General features: G+C 41.7%; 1 pseudogene; it reads right to left on the bottom strand.

Moving 5' to 3' along the window:
- Positions 1-231: 231 nt before the first annotated feature.
- On the bottom strand, positions 232-16245 carry LOC144368646 (autophagy-related protein 16-1-like; annotated as a pseudogene).
- Between the last annotated feature and the right edge of the window lie 1332 nt (positions 16246-17577).

Raw genomic sequence — 17577 nt, 5'->3', positions numbered from 1 at the left:
GAAGATCAGAACTACTAGTGTTTCCCACACCAACTGAGGCAAGAGCCTGAACCTTGGCCAGGTGACTTGCAGGGTCAGGCTGTTTCAGTATTTTTTCCTCCAGGCCCTTAGAGAGCTTAGTCAAAATTCTCAGAAATCCTGTCCAAAGGAAGGCCACCATGTTGCATGACTTGGGCTCTTCTCTGGAAGGACTTGTGCGAATCCCTGCACCTCTCCTAAAGGTCATCAAGTCTATGCCCTCAGCACAGCTTTGTCGCTTTTGTCCACACTGACAATATGCACATTGGAGGGAGACCACACCACAGTGTTGATGGAGGAGCTCCAGAAGAGCACTGGAGTCAAGACTGCAAACCAGACCCAGTGCATTCCAAGTCCAGCTGCACCCACCCAAGCAGGGACTACTTGACAGCAAAAGAATTCTGGAGAACTTCTCCATGCACTATAAGTCTAGCTCCCTTAGCAGTCGGGCCTCACTGAATCCAGCCTAAGGGAGCAGCTGTGCTGTTTTTGAAAGAATCTCTTTCCCCCGTGAGCACAATCCAGACATACAGAGAGTAGAGAGAGCCCTTGGCCAAGCCTGCTGCCACATAACTGCCATCTATAGTCAGACCTGCACTTGAATCCAGGCGCACTGAACCTCTGCTTGAGGGCATTTGTCTGAGAATCAATGATTTTCAGCAGGTCATCATGGGAAGAGCTCAGAAGTTCAGTCCTTTCTGGGTCTAGATCCAAGGCAAAGATTTTCCCCAACAGCTCCATTTCTCAAGCCACGCTCTCTGATGGAATGTCCCAGAAATGACTTTTCTTGTCAAAATGCCCACTCATCACACATTGCTCTGTGCAAACAACATCATTGCAACTGAATCCTGCAAATGCTGTCTTTATGCTTTCTTGCATAGTTCCCAGAGTTTGAGAGTCAGGTCATGACTTCCTGAGATATCCATGCATTGTCCAGCAGGAAATGAGCAGAGAGCACTTCCCCACTATGTCCTGTGAGCATGTGCCATAATCAATAATAATCCACAGTCCAGATTCAGCTTGCAAAATAATTTGAAGTTGTAAGCCCCAGCACTATCAAATGTTATGTATAACTAAAAAGAAGCAGTAAAAAGTAAAAAAAAAAAAAAAAGCAAAAAATTAAAAATTCAATGCTTGTAATTCCACCATTATTAACAGATAGGTAGTCAATGCTTGTAATTCCACCATTATTACCAGATAGGTAGGCTTTGAACTCACATTTGTCTCTAAATCCTTCCCATAACTTAACACTTCCATCCCATGGTCAGTAACCCTGAACCTGGGCTGAACTGCACAGCATTAACTTCCCCATCGTGTGCATCAAAGACACATAAGGCAATAGTTGGTACCCTCATATGTTTACCAGAACCAAGATGAGGGCCCACATTGTCTTGGGGGATTGGAAAGGGAGAGACAGAGCATCTCCCAAAGATCTTAGTGATAGAATCCAGAAGGCCTCCAGCAGGCTGTGAGAATCACTTAGCAGCTGTTCTACTGATAGCTTGCACAGGGAAGATCTCCTCTGTGTGCTCTGTCCCATCCACAATGACTTCAGTGTCATCATCCTGTTCAATGGGCAGCGGTTCCTTTGTGGCTTCAGCAAGCTCTTTCTGCAGCCAGGCTTGCTGTATCCTGGAGTCCTTTTCCTTCTCTGCATTGAGGCAGCTGGCTTCCTGGGCCTTGTTGGCCATCTGCCTAGTGACTGGCTCCTGGTTCTCTGCAGTAGTTGTCTTCAGTTTCTCCTCCATGGCAGTAGAAGTGCCCTGCAGGGCATCATATTTGTCCTTCAGGGTCTGGTTGGACATGTCAACATTCCATGTGCCACTGCAGGATTATCTCCCCAAAGACTCTCTCTGCAGCTGGTCCCAGCGCCTCAGCTCCTCCACAAGGTGGCGCATCAGCTGGAAATACAGGCAACACTGAGGCCTGAAAAAGTGGCATGCTGCCACAGTGCCTCAGGGACTCCTAGCCCAGTGGAAGTCCGCAACCACAGTCTGTGGCATAAGGTGACCAAAGGACGCGGGAAGGACAGTAGCCCCAGAGATCAGCTCCACACACAGGCGCTCCCCCAATACCATGTCCATTTTGTTATATTTTGAGATTTACTTTCCTAATATTTGGTGGTGTTTATTATGTCTCTGTTCATGAAGGATATTAGTTTTGTCATTTTATTATCTCAAAATGTCCTTGTGATGATTGAGGTCCTTGCTCAGCAGTAGAATCCTTGATTAGGGTTCACAGGCCCTGGGTTTAATCACCAGCACTGAAGAAGTAATACTAGTTTATATATAAGTTTTAATAAAACATTTAAGTGTTGTTTGGGTATTTTGTGACCAGGATCCTTCTGACCTCATAAGATGGGTTTGGCTGTATTGTATATCCAGGGAATGCTATCAGAAAAACTTTGTATAAGATTAGTATTATTTCTTAAATATTTTACATAATCACCAATGAAGTAATATTTTTAGAGTACATTTGATACGTTTTTAAGAATTTAGTTACTATCATACGTATATAGCTGTTCAGATTTTTCACTTTTTGCTGGTATGAATTTTGATTATTTGTTTTTCAAGTTCTTTTAAAAATCTGTGTTGTCATTGTTTTAATCTATGTTGTCTTTGTTTTTTATACAATAGATCCTTACAGAAAGATACACAATACTACGTTATTGTAGTATGTTAGGATCTGTTGAGATGCCTGTTGTATTTGATATTGCTTATTGCACTTCTCTCTCTTGCTTGGTCTTGCTCTCAGCTTTTTGAAGAATAATTTTCTGTTTTCTTGTTTTTCTTTATGGTGTCATCATTTTCTATTTTATTTTTCCTCCTATCTTTATTATTTCTCTTCATTCATTTACTTTGGCTTATTTCCTTTCTTTATTGTAGCTTCTCAAGGTGGGAGCTTCATTGATTTTATCCCTGTGTCTTTTTCTAATGTAAGCAGGTGGACGTAGAAATGCTCTTTTAAGAACTTCTTCAACTACCTGCTATTGCTGTCGCTTGGTTGAATCTCAAGCTATCCATCAGCTCAAAATAATTTCCAATTTCCCTTGTAATTATTTTCTTTAACCCACATGTATTTTTAAAAGAAATACATTACTCAATTCCAAAAGGTTTGGTTATCTTTCAGATATTTACATTGTTGACACATAATTCTGTTGTCAAATAATATACTCTGAAAAAAATTCTTAAGAAAATATTGAGACTCACTTTATGATTGTATGAATTAACTTGCCAACACTGTGACAAAATACCTAAGATAAACAACTTAAAAGAAGAAAAGATGTGTTTAAGCAAAATGTTTTGAAATGGATTCTTAGCCCCTTTCCTTTGACCTGTAGTGTAGCCAAACACTTTGGTTGGGGTCATGTGGTGGAGCAAAGGTGTTCACATCATGGTGTGTGAAAAGTGAGAGAGCAGAAGAGGTCCAAGTCCTTATTGCTCCCTTCCAGGACATGCCTCCAATGACTCTACTTCCTCAAAATAGGTACCAGTTCCCAAAGTTTCCACCACTCCTAATAGTGCCATCAGTGAGGAACCCAACATTCAGCACTTAAGTATGTGTGGAAAATACAAGATTAAAACTATAACCACGATGTACCTTACAGTTTACTTTGGTGAATGTTCCATGTAATCCTGAAATGAATAAGTCTTTAATATCTGCTGGATATAATACTCTTTAAATCTTTGTGGTATTTAAATCATTTATAGCCATACACTTTTTTTTTCTTTTCTTGTACTTGTTCTACCATTTACAGACAACAAATGTTTATAACTCTATATAGTGATGGTAGATTTCCTTTAGTTCTTGTCATTTTTTCTCCATTTTTGAAGCTCTTATGCATGCACATTTATGAATTTCATGCACATTTATGAATTTCATGTTTTCTTAAAATATCAACTCCTGGGCTGGGGTTGTGGCTCAGTGGTAGCTGTATGACTAGCATGTGTGAGTCACTGGGTCCACTCCTCAGCACCACATAAAAATAAATAAATAAAATAAATGTCTATCAACAATTAAAGAAAATTTTTTTAACAATATCACTTTATTTATAATTATGAAAGATCACCTTTTTTCTGGTAATATTCCTTGTCTGGAAATCTATTTTAAAGGATCTTGTATTTTGTGCCCTGTCAACTCAGCTTAATTGGAACTAAGTTCCACAGAATTTCCTTTGTTGTACACTTCTCAGAATTGGCCCAAAAAGAAATTAGTTAAAAGAGAAATGTACAACCAGAGAAATGAAAAGTTGTGATGCAACTGTGTACAATGAATCAAAGTACATTCTGATGTCATATATACCTAATTAATTAATTATAAAATAAATGTGTATGAGAGTAAGTCTACATTATAATTTTAGAACTCTTCTGGCTTAATGTGGTGATGAAGAGATGGAGAGGAACTGGTGGGTGACAGCTTTCCCTTGCTCTCCTCCATTTGCATGGAGCTCTTCTTCGTGACTGCTGCCAGCATAGACCTGCAGTGGCAGGAGACCCATACCCAGATATCTGGATGCAGAACCACAAGGAACAAGTCCCTATGTGAGTCCAGCACTTCTTTCTTTGAGGTCACCCTTCAGTTAACATATCAGCTCTATGCATTACCTTCATTACCTTCTCAGTGGTTCTTCTGACTCTCCAACTCCACTGTTCAGATTCTCTTTCCCACAATTCTTCCTCTAATTTTTGAAAATTTTATTCTCTGAGAAAGTAAACAATGTTAAATTATAACTGGTATTTATGGAAAAAGAAGGAAAACACACATTAGTATTATCAGGAATGGCAGTATTATCAGGAATGGCAATGGGATATCATTAAAGATCCTAAAAATATCAAGAGCATAATATGGGAATATTGTAACATTATGAACTACCCTATACATATGAATTCAAATGTGGATTCATTTCTGGAAAACCCCAAGCTACTAAACTAACTGAAAATTAAACAAAAAACCTGAATAGTGCTCTATTATTAAAACAATATTAAAAATAAAAAGTAATCTCTAGGTCCATATTGATTAACTGGGTAATTCTGTTAACAATTAAAGAAAAAAAATTACAAAAGCTACAGAATTTTTTTAAAAAGATAGAAAAGGAGGAAATACTTCATGATTCATTTTGTGAAGCCAGCATGACCTTAATACAAAAGAGATCCCTGCCTTCTAAACAAAATCAAAGAACCCCAAAACCTATTGATCAATAACCATTATGAATATACATGCAAGGTTGTAATAAAGTGTTAACAATAAATTCCAGCAATATACAAAATGAGCAATACCATAAAGTGGGTGTGATTTTTTTTCTAATGTGAATTCAACTGCATTAAGGTACACACCAATAACTGATGAGACATTTTTTTTTTCTGCCTGTGTAAAGATTAGTATTTGACTCAGGACTGGAAAAGAAGATCCATCTTCACTGTTGTGGGCACACATTATTCAATTCATTCATGGTCCCATAAAAATAAAGATAGAGGGCTGAGCATGATGGCTCACACCTGTACTCCCAATTCTTGAGAGGCTGAGGCAAAAGGATCTCAAGTTCAAGGCCAGCCTGGAAAACTCAGTGAGACCCTGTCACAAAATAAAATAAAAATGGCTGCAATGTACCTCGGTGGCAGATTGCTTGCCTAGTATGTAGAAGGCTCTGGGGGCAATCTCCAATACTGCAAAGGATAATAACAGCAATAATAATCAAGATGGGGGGAATAACTAATTCTAATAACTAACTTTGAATCTGGGTGTGCAAGCTTGGGACATCCTGTCCCCAGTGACTCTGAGGGCTCCATGCTTGCTGGCACTGGAGGTCTCCACCCCGTGGCCAGTGAGCCCCATGACCCTGCAAGACCCCCTCTGTCCTCAGGTGACCCTAAGCCGCTGACCACCAAATCCTTCGCCAGGACACCTGCTTCTATTTAGACCTATTGTCCTATTTCCGTACAAGTAGAAAATACTAGAAATAGGAAAAGGTGTTCCTAGGCTCAGAGGTGGGATGATCAGACTCAGTTTCCAGTCCTGGGTTCAAGCGGTTGGGAGCAGTTCAGTTACTTAGATTTTTTTTTTTTCCTCTCTCTCTTTTTATTTTTTTTAGAGAGAGAGAGAGAATTTTTTTAATATTTATTTTTTAGTTCTCGGCAGACACAACATCTTTGTTGGTATGTGGTGCTGAGGATCGAACCCGGGCCGCACGCATGCCAGGCGAGCGCGCTACCGCTTGAGCCACACCTCCAGCCCCCTACTTAGATTCTTTTTTTTTTTTTTTTTTTTTGCTGTGTTCTGATTTTTTTTATTATGAAGACATGTATACCTGTCCACAGTATTGATTCTTTTTTTTTTAATTTTATTTTTTTATTGTTGGTCGTTCAAAACCTTACACAGTTCTTAATACATAATATTTCACAGTTTGATTCAAGCGGGTTATGAACTCCCTGTCACCCACGTTTGACCTGAAGAACCGCGCGCTGCCGAGTGTCTATTGAGGCCAGTAGGGGGCGCAGGTGCCAGGGTCTTGCGCCTCAGTGTAGGGCATCCCAGCGGAGTTCGTCCTGGGAGAAGGCGAGAGGAGCCTGAGCAGCTCAGGGGCGCCCCCAGCATCGCAGGGTTGCTCCTCGCTTCTGCCAGGCTCTGCTCTGTGGAGGCGCCTTGGAGACCATGAAAAGTTATGGCGATTTCCTCCTCTTCACGGAGAAAGTTAGGAGAGGATTTGAAAGGAGCTTCCTGTCTAGTTAAAATGTTCCCCACCTGGCGCTTGACAGGCTTTTCTTTGATTTTTTTTTTTTTTAAATTTCCGTGGGAAATGGTTGCTTTTTTGAGAGACGCACTTGGGAGCATCTGAAAAGAAAGAGTTGGGAGCCTTGGACGGTCGTGTAGGGAGGGGATGGCAACAGAAAGGAGAAAGAAGAGGGTCTACCAGCAAGGAGCCAAGAGAGTAGTTTTCAGTTGCTGGGTTTGGTTTTTCTTTTTTTGGGGGGGTGGGTGTAGGGGGTGAGTATCAGGGATTGAACTCAGGGACACTCGACCACTAAGCCATGTCCTCAGCCCCATTTTGTATTTTATTTAGAGACAAGGTCTCTCTCAGTTGCTGAGGCTGGCTTTGAACTCCTGATCCTTCGGCCTCAGCCTCCCCAGTTGCTGGGATTATAGGCAGGAGCCACCACTCCTGGCAGTTGCTGGGTTTGAAACACCAGATTTGCCCAATATATATGTTTGTCTTGTTTATGGAACATCAAAAAACTTAAACTGAGCCAAAAATAGAAAATGTACCCCCTCACACAGCTGTGAAGGTAGGAAGCCTGGAGTGTCCTATTCTGCCAACCCAGAGGGTCTCTCCTCTCCATATTGCATCTATTAGTATCCTGTGAAGACAGTGCCCTTAGGTTTCATTGTCCAGCTGCCTCCACTATCCACTACCAGCTGCAGTTCCAGGGCTGGAGATTGATCCACAGTTGTCCACCCAGTTGTCTTGCTTGGCTAGGCTAAGTGGACACCCTTCCTGGAATCACATATGAAGTGTACTCCTTTGGGGGTAGTGAGCCAACCTCAGGACTACTGATTAATCATGACTTCTATCAAAGAACAGGCAGTAATTAGCAGGCTCTTAAGCTTTCTACAAGAGTGGGACAATGCTGGCAAAGTCGCAAGGAATCACATCCTCAACAATTTCATTCAAACAGACCAAGGCAAGACTTTCCCTGAATTGAAGCAGGAGTTTTCCCAAGGATCCAGCTTGTTCCTTGTAAGCTTGATCCTGCCTAAGAAGCAGGTAGCCTTTGCTGCATGGTGGAAACAATAGGAAATTTCAAAAGAAAAAAAAAAAAACAAGAGAACATTTTTAAGGGAGCTTTTCTCTTGATATTCTCTAATATTTTACAACAGGACATTTGATGATTAAAAAAATATGTATATCCCCAAAGTCAAGAACTCCACTGACTTCCTATCTTCCCAACCTGTAAGGTGTCCCCAGTCTGACCTCTGTCTCTTCTCCTATCAGAGTTGAAGTTGGTATTCTTTCTTAGGACCAATTTTCATTTGTTCAACATTTGAATCCCTTCCCATCTCCTCAAGGACTTTATTTTTTCTCTCCTGTAGTTTTCCCTTTTGCCTCATTACCAGCTTTTTTCATCAGTATTTTGTATGCTGGAATCTCTTTTGCCTTTACATTAAAATTAAAATTAAACCCATGCCTCAAATGTAAGTTGCACCAGACCCTTCCCTTCATAGTGAAGCTTGTTGAAAAGGCTATTACTCTCCCTGTCTCCACATCCTCTCCTGGTTCTTCCTCTGCCGACTGCAGTCTAATTCCCATTGCCCCAACTCCACTGATGCTGGTCTTGTCAAGATTACCAATGGTTTTCTAATTGCGGAGCCCAGTGACTACATCCTCATTCCTTATATATGACCCGAGTGGCATTTGTCAATCAAACTTTCCCACTTCTGAAAGCACTCTTCCCTGTGTTTCTGTGATGCCATGTCTCTTTGTTCCTCATTTTTTTTCTTCTTTAAGGGAATACTTTCCCTTAAATGTTGTTTTTCCTTGAGACTCCATCTATTTTCCCTCTTCTCTGCTCACACTATCAAATTCTCCCTAAGTGGTCTCATCCATTTTCATGATAAGTCTCTGGAATCTGGGCTCGATATTTTTATATCCAGCTGCTCTCTCCACTCATGCCTCAGGATGACTCTCATATTTCTGGCTTGGGAAACGAGGTGAATGGGAAGAGAACATAAAAAAGAAGCAAGTTTAGGTGTAGTTAAGTTTGATTTGGGACATGCTGAGTTTGAGGTTCCTGTGTTCAGGAGCCCTGTAGGCAGAGCAGGACTGAAAGCAGATTTGGACATCTTTGAGGTGGTTTGTATTATGGAAAGATCTGGGGATATTCTTGGTCTGCCTGTGGATTCATCTCAGATCATTTCATTTGTTTTGTTTTGTTTGGCAGGACAAAGGATTGAACCCAGGGTCACCGTACCACTGAGATATAACCCAAGTCCTTTGTATTTTTTTGTTTTGAGAAAAGGTCTCATTAAATTGCCAGAGCTTGCCCTCAGACTTTTAATCCTCCTGCCTCAGTCTTTCTAATAACTGACTTATAGGTGTACACCACTACACCCAAGTCAGACCCTTTTATTATAGAGTTTTCTCCTTGCCTGAACCCCCTCCCCTTCTGAAAACTCCCTCCTTATTTGACTAAGTCCTACTCCCATATTCAGACCTCAATTTAAACATCAGTTTTTAGAAAGCCCTTCACTGAGGCCCAGACTACTTGAGAACCTGAGGTTCCCATTACCTGTACTCACAGCCCTCCCTGTGTCCTGATAGTCATAACATTTCATTGTTACTACCTGGTCAATATCTCTTTCACCCCCACTGAGAGACCAGGAGCTGCATCTGTCTCCTTCATTGTTCAGCTCTGCATTTCTCTTATCTAGGAGCGCTGGCACTGGTTTGCTGAATAAAGGAGTGAATGAACCAGAGAGTCTGCAGCTGGGCAGGACTGAAGGCTTAATTAAACAGAGCTGGTTTTTTTCTTCCATTTAAGTCACTGATAAAATTATTAAACAGCCTGGTGTGGTGGCACATAACTGTAATCCCAGCTGTGGGTGTGCTGGGGTGGTAAGATCACAAGTTCTGGGCCACCTGGGCAGCTTGGCAGGACCTTGTCTTAAAATGGAAAGTAGGGGCTGCTGGAGATGTGGGGATGGAGCTCTGTGGTAGAATGCTTGCTTGGCAAGCATGAGGCCCTGGATTTGATACCCGGCTCCACCAAAATAAACTTTTTTAAAAATAAAAAGGGCTGAAGATATAACTCAGTGAGAAAGGGCACCTACTTTTTAAAAAAATTATTAATCAGATTCAGACCTAGAACACAGACCAAAGGGAATATGTCTCTAGGTTCACCCTAATGTTGTCCTTTGGTGTGCATAAAAGAGGTTTAAAATAAAGGTTGAGGTTGGGGACATAGCTCCATGGTAGAGTGCTTACCTAACATCACGAAACCCTGGGTTTTAATCCGGCCCAGCAAAAAATTAAAAATTACAAGTACAAATTACTAGTCTACCTCCCTACACCCACCCCACCCCTAGGGTTCTGATTTAACAGATTAAGTATAGGGCCCTGACCTTTATTTCTAACAAGTGCTCCCAATAACTCTGATGCTATGATTCACAGACCATGCTTTGAGAAATGTCAGTACCTGTCATCTGGCTTCTCAACCCTCAAGTCATGACACTTAAGCTCACCGTGGTTACCAGCAACCTCTGTGCAGCCAAATCTAGACTTCCAGTTTTCTTTTCTTGTCTTAATTAACATTTTCCATTTGAACACAGGGTGAGATATGTGAGGAAGGATCTCAGGTGCAGATTCAGATCCTGTTTTTATGTAAAATGTTGATATTTGGTTCATCATGAATTTTATATTAATTTGATTATTTTAAATGTTGCATTGAAATATGATTTTATTGCTGAGGGTTTTTTTTGGTGCCCTTTACAAGGATGATTTATCACTGAGCTATATCTCCACCCCTTTTGGGGGGGGGGGTCTTGCTGGGTTACAAGGATAAGCCTCAGGCTTACAGTTCTCCTACCTCAACTGCCCAAGTCACTGGGATTATAGGTATGTGCCATTGTACACAACTTTTGTTCCCCTTTAAATTTTAGATCCAAGGCAAGTGCTGGGCCTCCCTCACCTCATCTAGTCCAGCCTGATGGCCTCTGCCCCTTCTCAGCTCTCTTCTTCTTGTCCTTCTTCTATTGCTATTTCTCTGCCTCAGCTGCAGAACTTCCTCCCACTCATTAAATGTTAGTGTTTCCAAGGATTCTGTGTTCAGCCCACTTCCTTTCTTACTCAGTCATTGCACTTGTGCTAGGCATCACCATTCTTCCCCACACCTCAGGCACTAGTAATAGTGCCTTACATTTAGTGGACATTCAGCTAATGCTTATGCAATGACTGGATGAACCAGGCCTTGAATGTACTGTTGTAGATTCCATTTCTATAGCCAGAATTTTATTTTCTAACTTTGGGAGGTGGGGGGAGTACTGAGGATTGAGTCCAGGAGGGCCACATTTCCAGCCCTTTGCTTATTTATTTTGTGGTTTGGGACAGGTCTCCTTGGGTTGCAGGGGCCTCCTAGGTTGCTGAAGCTGGCTTTGAACTTGTGGTCCTCCAGCCTCAGCCTCCTAGGCGGTGGTATTGTAGCATGCACCACCATGCCCAACTCATAATTTCCTAACATTTGTGATCCTGTCATATAACAGAAAAAACAGACCAGCTGAATTGATAGTGTTTTGAATTAAAGATCCCATGTCTCCTCCCCAGCCCTGCAGTTATAGTGAATTTTGGAGGGAAACAAATCAATATAGCATCATTAACTTTTGCAAAACTGACTACCAAATGAGCCTAAACCTTTTTTTGTTAATCTTGAACTTCCAAGATAGATCAGTGACAACTAAGGATTTATATATTATAAAAACAAAATTAATAGGGTGGTCCTGGTGGCTCAGGAGGCTCAGGCAGGAGGATCGAAAATTCAGAGCCAGCTCAGTGGCTTGGTGGGACCCTCAGCAAATTAGGGACATAAATAAATAAATGGATATTAGAAAGGGCTGGGGGTGTTTCTCAGTGATGGAGAACCCCTGAGGTCAATCCTCCTCAGTACTGCCAAAATCAGTAAAAATGAAAAATTACCATTATTAAAAGTTACCATTTATTGAGTTGTTTTTCATTTTTCTAGGCACTGATACAAATATTTATCTCATTTGAGCATAACATCATCCTGGTAGGTGACATTTATTATAGGTAATAAAAAATTAACCTTGGAAAGATTGAGTAATTTACTAGTAAATAGCAGAGATAAGGCTTGGAATGGGTCTGTCTGACCCAAAGCCCAGAGGCCATCTATTGTACTCCAGGATCTCCCACTAGGTAGGCAGTGCAAACCCACAACTCCACCTGCAACACCATACAGGGAGACCACCCACATCAGCAGCCTCGCCTACTTCCTGTGTCTACAGGGAGAAAGGCCTGGCAGGAAGAACCTGGGCTAGCCTGCTCAGGTTCAAATCCCAGTTACACTAGTTCCCTTTGGTAACTTCATGTTACTACTCACGGAGTAAATGGAAATATTGACAGTGCACACTGAAGAGCTATAGTGAGGATTATATGAGACAATGTGAGCAATGCAGTTAGCACAGTGCCTGGTACTTATTATCTACTGCTGATACTGCGGCAACCTTCTAGAACTAAATGATGGAAATAATAGACCCAAAATATGTATAGCAAGTAACTATGAAAAGAAGACCAGTCTAGTACAGAGAGAAAAGATGGTGACAAATGTTGGTTGGCCTGGCTGGTCACTGAAGAAAAGGAGAATGCACTGAGTCAGGAACAGGGCAGAGGGTGGGGGAACAGGGAGGGGATAAGGTAGGGATAAAGAGACTGCCATGTGGCCGATAACCCGTTTGCCAGCTATGGTGGCAACATGCAGGGGAGCCTAGCTCTAGAGCAAATGCTGTTTTTGCAGTAAAGAGCCTTTCCTAATGAACCAATCTGTATTTACTTCTATTGGCATCCTGGGAACCAGGGTGCAGCAGAGATAATTCCACTCATTCCCCCACCCATCCCCCAAGAAAGCATCATTACCTCCAACTCATTACATGAGCTTTTATCAGTCTTGGAAGCTCTCAGTCATCCTCCATGAGCTGTAATCATTTCAGCTAATTTCTTAAAGTGTTCAAAGAGCCTGTGATAAGTTATGAGCCTAGTAATTTTGACTGGTTCCCTTTCTATTGTGGCTTTATTTCATACCTTTTATTCAAGCTGACACATTCTCTGGGTGCTATCTTATGATGAGACTTTTTGCAAAGGCTGATTTTTAAAAATAAACATTAAATATTAAGGTTGTTTTAAATCAGGTTTAATTTTTCTACCATCTCCTGTTATTCTTATTAGGAAGCCATGCAGTTCTTCATAAGGACAGTAACCTCCAGTGTAAAACTTTGAGCAGTACACAATTGAGAATTAATGATGACGTTGAAGTCTAGGAATGGGGCCCAAAATAATGAACTATACTGAGATGCAAGAATGAAATGATCATGGCTTAGAGAGACTTGAGAAATTGACCCTCAGCTTTTTCCATGCACCTTTGATTGATGCAAGCATCCTTGCTCCCTAGCGAACCTGGGAGAACCATGGTGGCTAAACTACCCTGGAGGAACTTCCTGGACAACAAGGAATGACCCAGCACCTATCCTCTGTGTATTGCCCCTTCCCCTTTAGCTGGTGGCTCCTCTCAGAGTAAAGGGTGCACTCCAGCTGCTTTGATATCCTGGGCCTGAGGGGTTACCCATAATCAGGCACAGGATCTATTTCTCTAGGAAAAACCACCCTGAAAAGCATTATTTGACTTGTGGTTCAGCTGTATCACTTTACCTATGTTTAGAAAAGTTTTTCAGGTCCATTGGCATCTTCTTATAAGCTGTGGACAAAAATTCCAGTCTCTCATGGTATCCCGGGCATTCATACCACATGGGATTCTAGGTATCTGTAGGTGCCCCCTAATCTTCAAGATGGGCCCAGATGTAGTGTCCCCCGGAAGTCTGCTCCAATTGCTCCTCCATCCCATGTTCCTCATTGGCCCTTTACTAGTTAGTATCCTTTTGATTGAGAATTACAGAAAAGTAATTCCTGCTACACTCAGGAAGAAGAGATTTATTGGCTTGCCTGACTGAACCACCCAGAGGTGGAAATACATATTTCAGACCTGACTAGACCCAGGGGTTCAAACAATATCATTAGTGTATTTGGTCCCACCCTCCCTCTTTCCCCTTAAGGTCTCCATCTGTCCTCTATATTAAGAAGACTCTGTGAGCTGGGGTTCCCAGGAGCTCCAGACACGCACCTTATAACCCGGCTATGCTGAAAAGAAACCAATCTTTTACATGGGTCCCAAGAACATTCTGGCTTTTGAGCCTCATTGGATCAGCTTAGGTCACATGCCTGACCCCAGACCAATTTCTATAGCCAGAAGGATGACATACCTGTCACCTGTTTACCCCACTAAAATCACATGACCCAAGAATGGAGGAAGCATGAGTCCCCAAGGGACAATCAAGGTGCTATTACCAGCAGAAGGGGAAACAGAGGCTGGAAAGCCCCAAATAAAGAGATGTCCACTTCCTGCTAGAAGGAAGAATATCCAAAGTATCATACCACTTTACCTATGGACGTTTCCAGGATAGGAGGCAAAATATGTGAGGAAAGGAACTTAGACTCCCTTAGGAGGTCAGTGTCAAGGAATTTGTCAAATGTTTTATTTCAACTCTTCTACTCCCTGGACAGTAATTGGTACCTGAGAGAATTTCTTGAGGTCAGAGGTGTCCTAAAATTGTTAGAAATACTTGTACTGGAGAAAATCAAGGAAGAGGGCAAGAAGGAACCCACCAGCTTCTTCAGCTTATTTCAAACTCAGGAAGTTTGGAAAGCTATGGTGGCTACTGTGTGTGATGAGGTGTCCAGGCTCCCAAGGAGCCTGGGTGGAATGGTGGCAATACCTGCCACTCTATTTTGTGATTTCCAGCCTCTGTTTCCCCTTCTTCTGGTAATAGCACCTTGATTGTCCCTTGGGGACTCATGCTTCCTCCACTCTTGGTCATGTGAATTTAGTGGGGTAAGCAGGTGACAGGTTCATCATAGGACTGATGCACAAGCAAGCATTTCTTACATGGCTCAATTAGCTTCTGTCCATATCACCACCAGAAGACCAGACAAGATTTGTTTTCTAGCTGGGCACAGTGGTGCACATCTGCAATCCCAGCAGCTCAGGAGGTTAAGACAGGAGTGATCACTAGTTCAAAGTCGGCCTCAGCAACTAAGCAACACTCTGTCTCTAAATAAAAATACAAAAAAGGGAAACTGAAAGAAAATGTATGTAACTTCCAAAAACTATTTGTGTTTTTAAGAGTTCTGGTTTGAGAAACTTAATAGGTAAATGATCACTGATGATATTAACAAATATTTTTAATTGTAACATTTCTAGTATGAAATTAGTTTTTATGTTTAGCTCAAAATAAATGCATCACACATTGCCAGAATTAAAACTAAAGTTGAACACTTAGAGAAAAGGGTGGAAATATATTGTTTCCATCTCTTGGGAAACCAATAAGGCAAGTGCTGTAATTTGGCTTTTTTTTTTAAAAGGACTAGTCTAAGCAAACAAAACAAACCAAAAACCTCTCCCCCACTTACCCTCTACTGTCAGATGTATCTGTCAGGACTGTGCCTGGCTAGATAGAACCCTCAAACCCTCCAATGCAACATTAAACATAAAAGGGATTTGAAAAATTGAGAAAAACCTTTTAACCTGTTCATGTAAAAACCCTTTCTAAGGAGATTTAGTAAGGGTAACATCCATTGGCAGCTTAGTTGAGGTTTCTGCTGGGTGTGTTGGTGCATGAGCACACAGTTAATTCAAATTAGAGTCACACGGTGAAACTCACATCTCTGTTTACCACAGAGATGTCTTAAAGTTGAATTTCAGTTTCAGTAGATACTTCTTATTTATCTAAGCAATATCAAAGACAATGTATTCATTGTATAGCAGGCAGGTGTCGATAACACCTGATGAGATCCCAGTAATTTATACTCTCCAGAGTAATTCTAGCCAAAGGATCAGGGATAGTTTTGCCCAAATCTTTTGACACTCTGCTTGCCCTTAGGTAATTGGTTGATATGTGAAGCATGCTTCAGTTCATACATGTTCCCCAGGACAACTTCTCCCAACAGGATTTAGCCTATCTGGTCTCCCTGAGATGTGCGGAAATAGTAGGTACTCTTTGAGACCATATCAGCAAAAAATATCCCTTTGCCAAACATGTAGCCTGTCACAGGTGCTTCAGGCAGGGCTATGCCTAGACAGGGAAACAGAATCCCAGCAAAGTTAGTGGTCCTGCACCTGTGCCACAGCAACCTTTGATTGTGAAGCTTCTTAAAGGGTTTGTACTGTTGGCTCTCCCCTTTGCACTCTACCTTAGAGATATCCAAACTTCCAGGTCATAGGCATTGTGCATGTTTGCCTGTGTCCTAACATACTCTGCTTCTTCACAGTCTTTGTCAACTACCTTAATGTCACTTTTGAGCTTCTTATAGTTGACATCAATGGGGTCCTTGCTACTGTCATCAGATCCACCCCTAAGCCAACTGCAGGCCATCCCAATGTCCAGGAATTTGTCCAGCATTTGTACTTTGGCCTGCACACTGTCTGCATTGTTCAGAAGCAAGACTTTCTCATCCCATAGTCAAGGGGCATCAGGGTGTAGAAGCAATTTGGTGGGGAGTGGGGGGGGGTGTATCTGGGATTGAATTCAGGAGCATTTGACCACTAAGTCACATCTTCAGCCCTATGTTGTATTTTATTTAGAGACAGGGTCTCACTGAGTTGCTTAGTACCTTGCCCTTGCTGAGACTGGCTGGAACTCACCATCCTCCTGCTTCAGCCTCTTGCACTGCTGGGATTACAGACATGTACCACCATACCCAGCCTACACATATAAGCCAAAGAGTTTTAAATTTTCTTTTAAGTAGAGTCCTGTTTGGTGACAAGTTGACACTCCCATTAAATGAAATGAATAGATTTTAAATGGATATTAAAGAAAAGGCTATCCTGTCTTTGAGAAAGTATATAAACTTCTCCAAAAATCATACAATTTAAGACATGTCTCTCAAGTACAACTCACTGGCAGTAAAATCTGATACTTTGTACACCTGCAGAGGTACACATCTGAATGACAATAAGGCTCCAAAATTAAAAGGCTGATGTTTGCTGAGTATCCAAGAAGCCTTCCAACAACACAAAACAATTCCCACTAATTCTGCACAGCTGGGGCAGGATGTGGAGCCAGGTGCTGCAGGCCAGATGCCAAGATTGGCATGCCCATGATCTCATCAGGCATTTGCTGGAGAGACATCACTGATCATCTGGAGTGCAAGAGAGTGTGAAACAGAACTGAGCCCAGGAGAGGAAAGCACCACACTTTTTTTGCATGAATCCTTCTGCTTGGTCATAGCTCTGAGTATCTAGTCCCCCGAGTTCACACTATCAGATACACTGAATTTTTTTTCATGTTTTACATGAACAATAGCAATCTTTTAATAAAAAAAACCCCACAATCCCCATAGCCGACTGTGAAACAGACCCCCTTTGAAATGAAAATCTTCAAATTATTTTTTAATTTTGATCTTTAAACTGATGATGGAGGTTGATAGACTGCCTGGCCCTCTTGGGCACTGCAAAGGGGAACATACACTTTGAGACAGGTTCCTGATTAACACAGTCTAGCTAAATACACACTTGGGCATTTCCTGCCTTTCCCTCACACTGTGTCCTGTTTTTATAAAAGCTTTCCATGCCTCACAGTCATCAAAGATGAAGACTTGTCAAAGAAAATGTTCTTCTCTATCTTGCTCAAACCCAGGATGGAAAGAAACCAATTCTCCACTGCCATACTGACTCCTGAGTTTTAATGCTGCAGAACAAACAGCAAAATATGTCCTTCCCTGTGAAACTGCAA

Source organism: Ictidomys tridecemlineatus, chromosome 11 (genome assembly GCF_052094955.1).
Source record: "Ictidomys tridecemlineatus isolate mIctTri1 chromosome 11, mIctTri1.hap1, whole genome shotgun sequence".
Classification (NCBI taxonomy): Eukaryota; Metazoa; Chordata; class Mammalia; order Rodentia; family Sciuridae; genus Ictidomys; species Ictidomys tridecemlineatus.
This window is presented reverse-complemented; position numbering and strand designations above follow the sequence as displayed.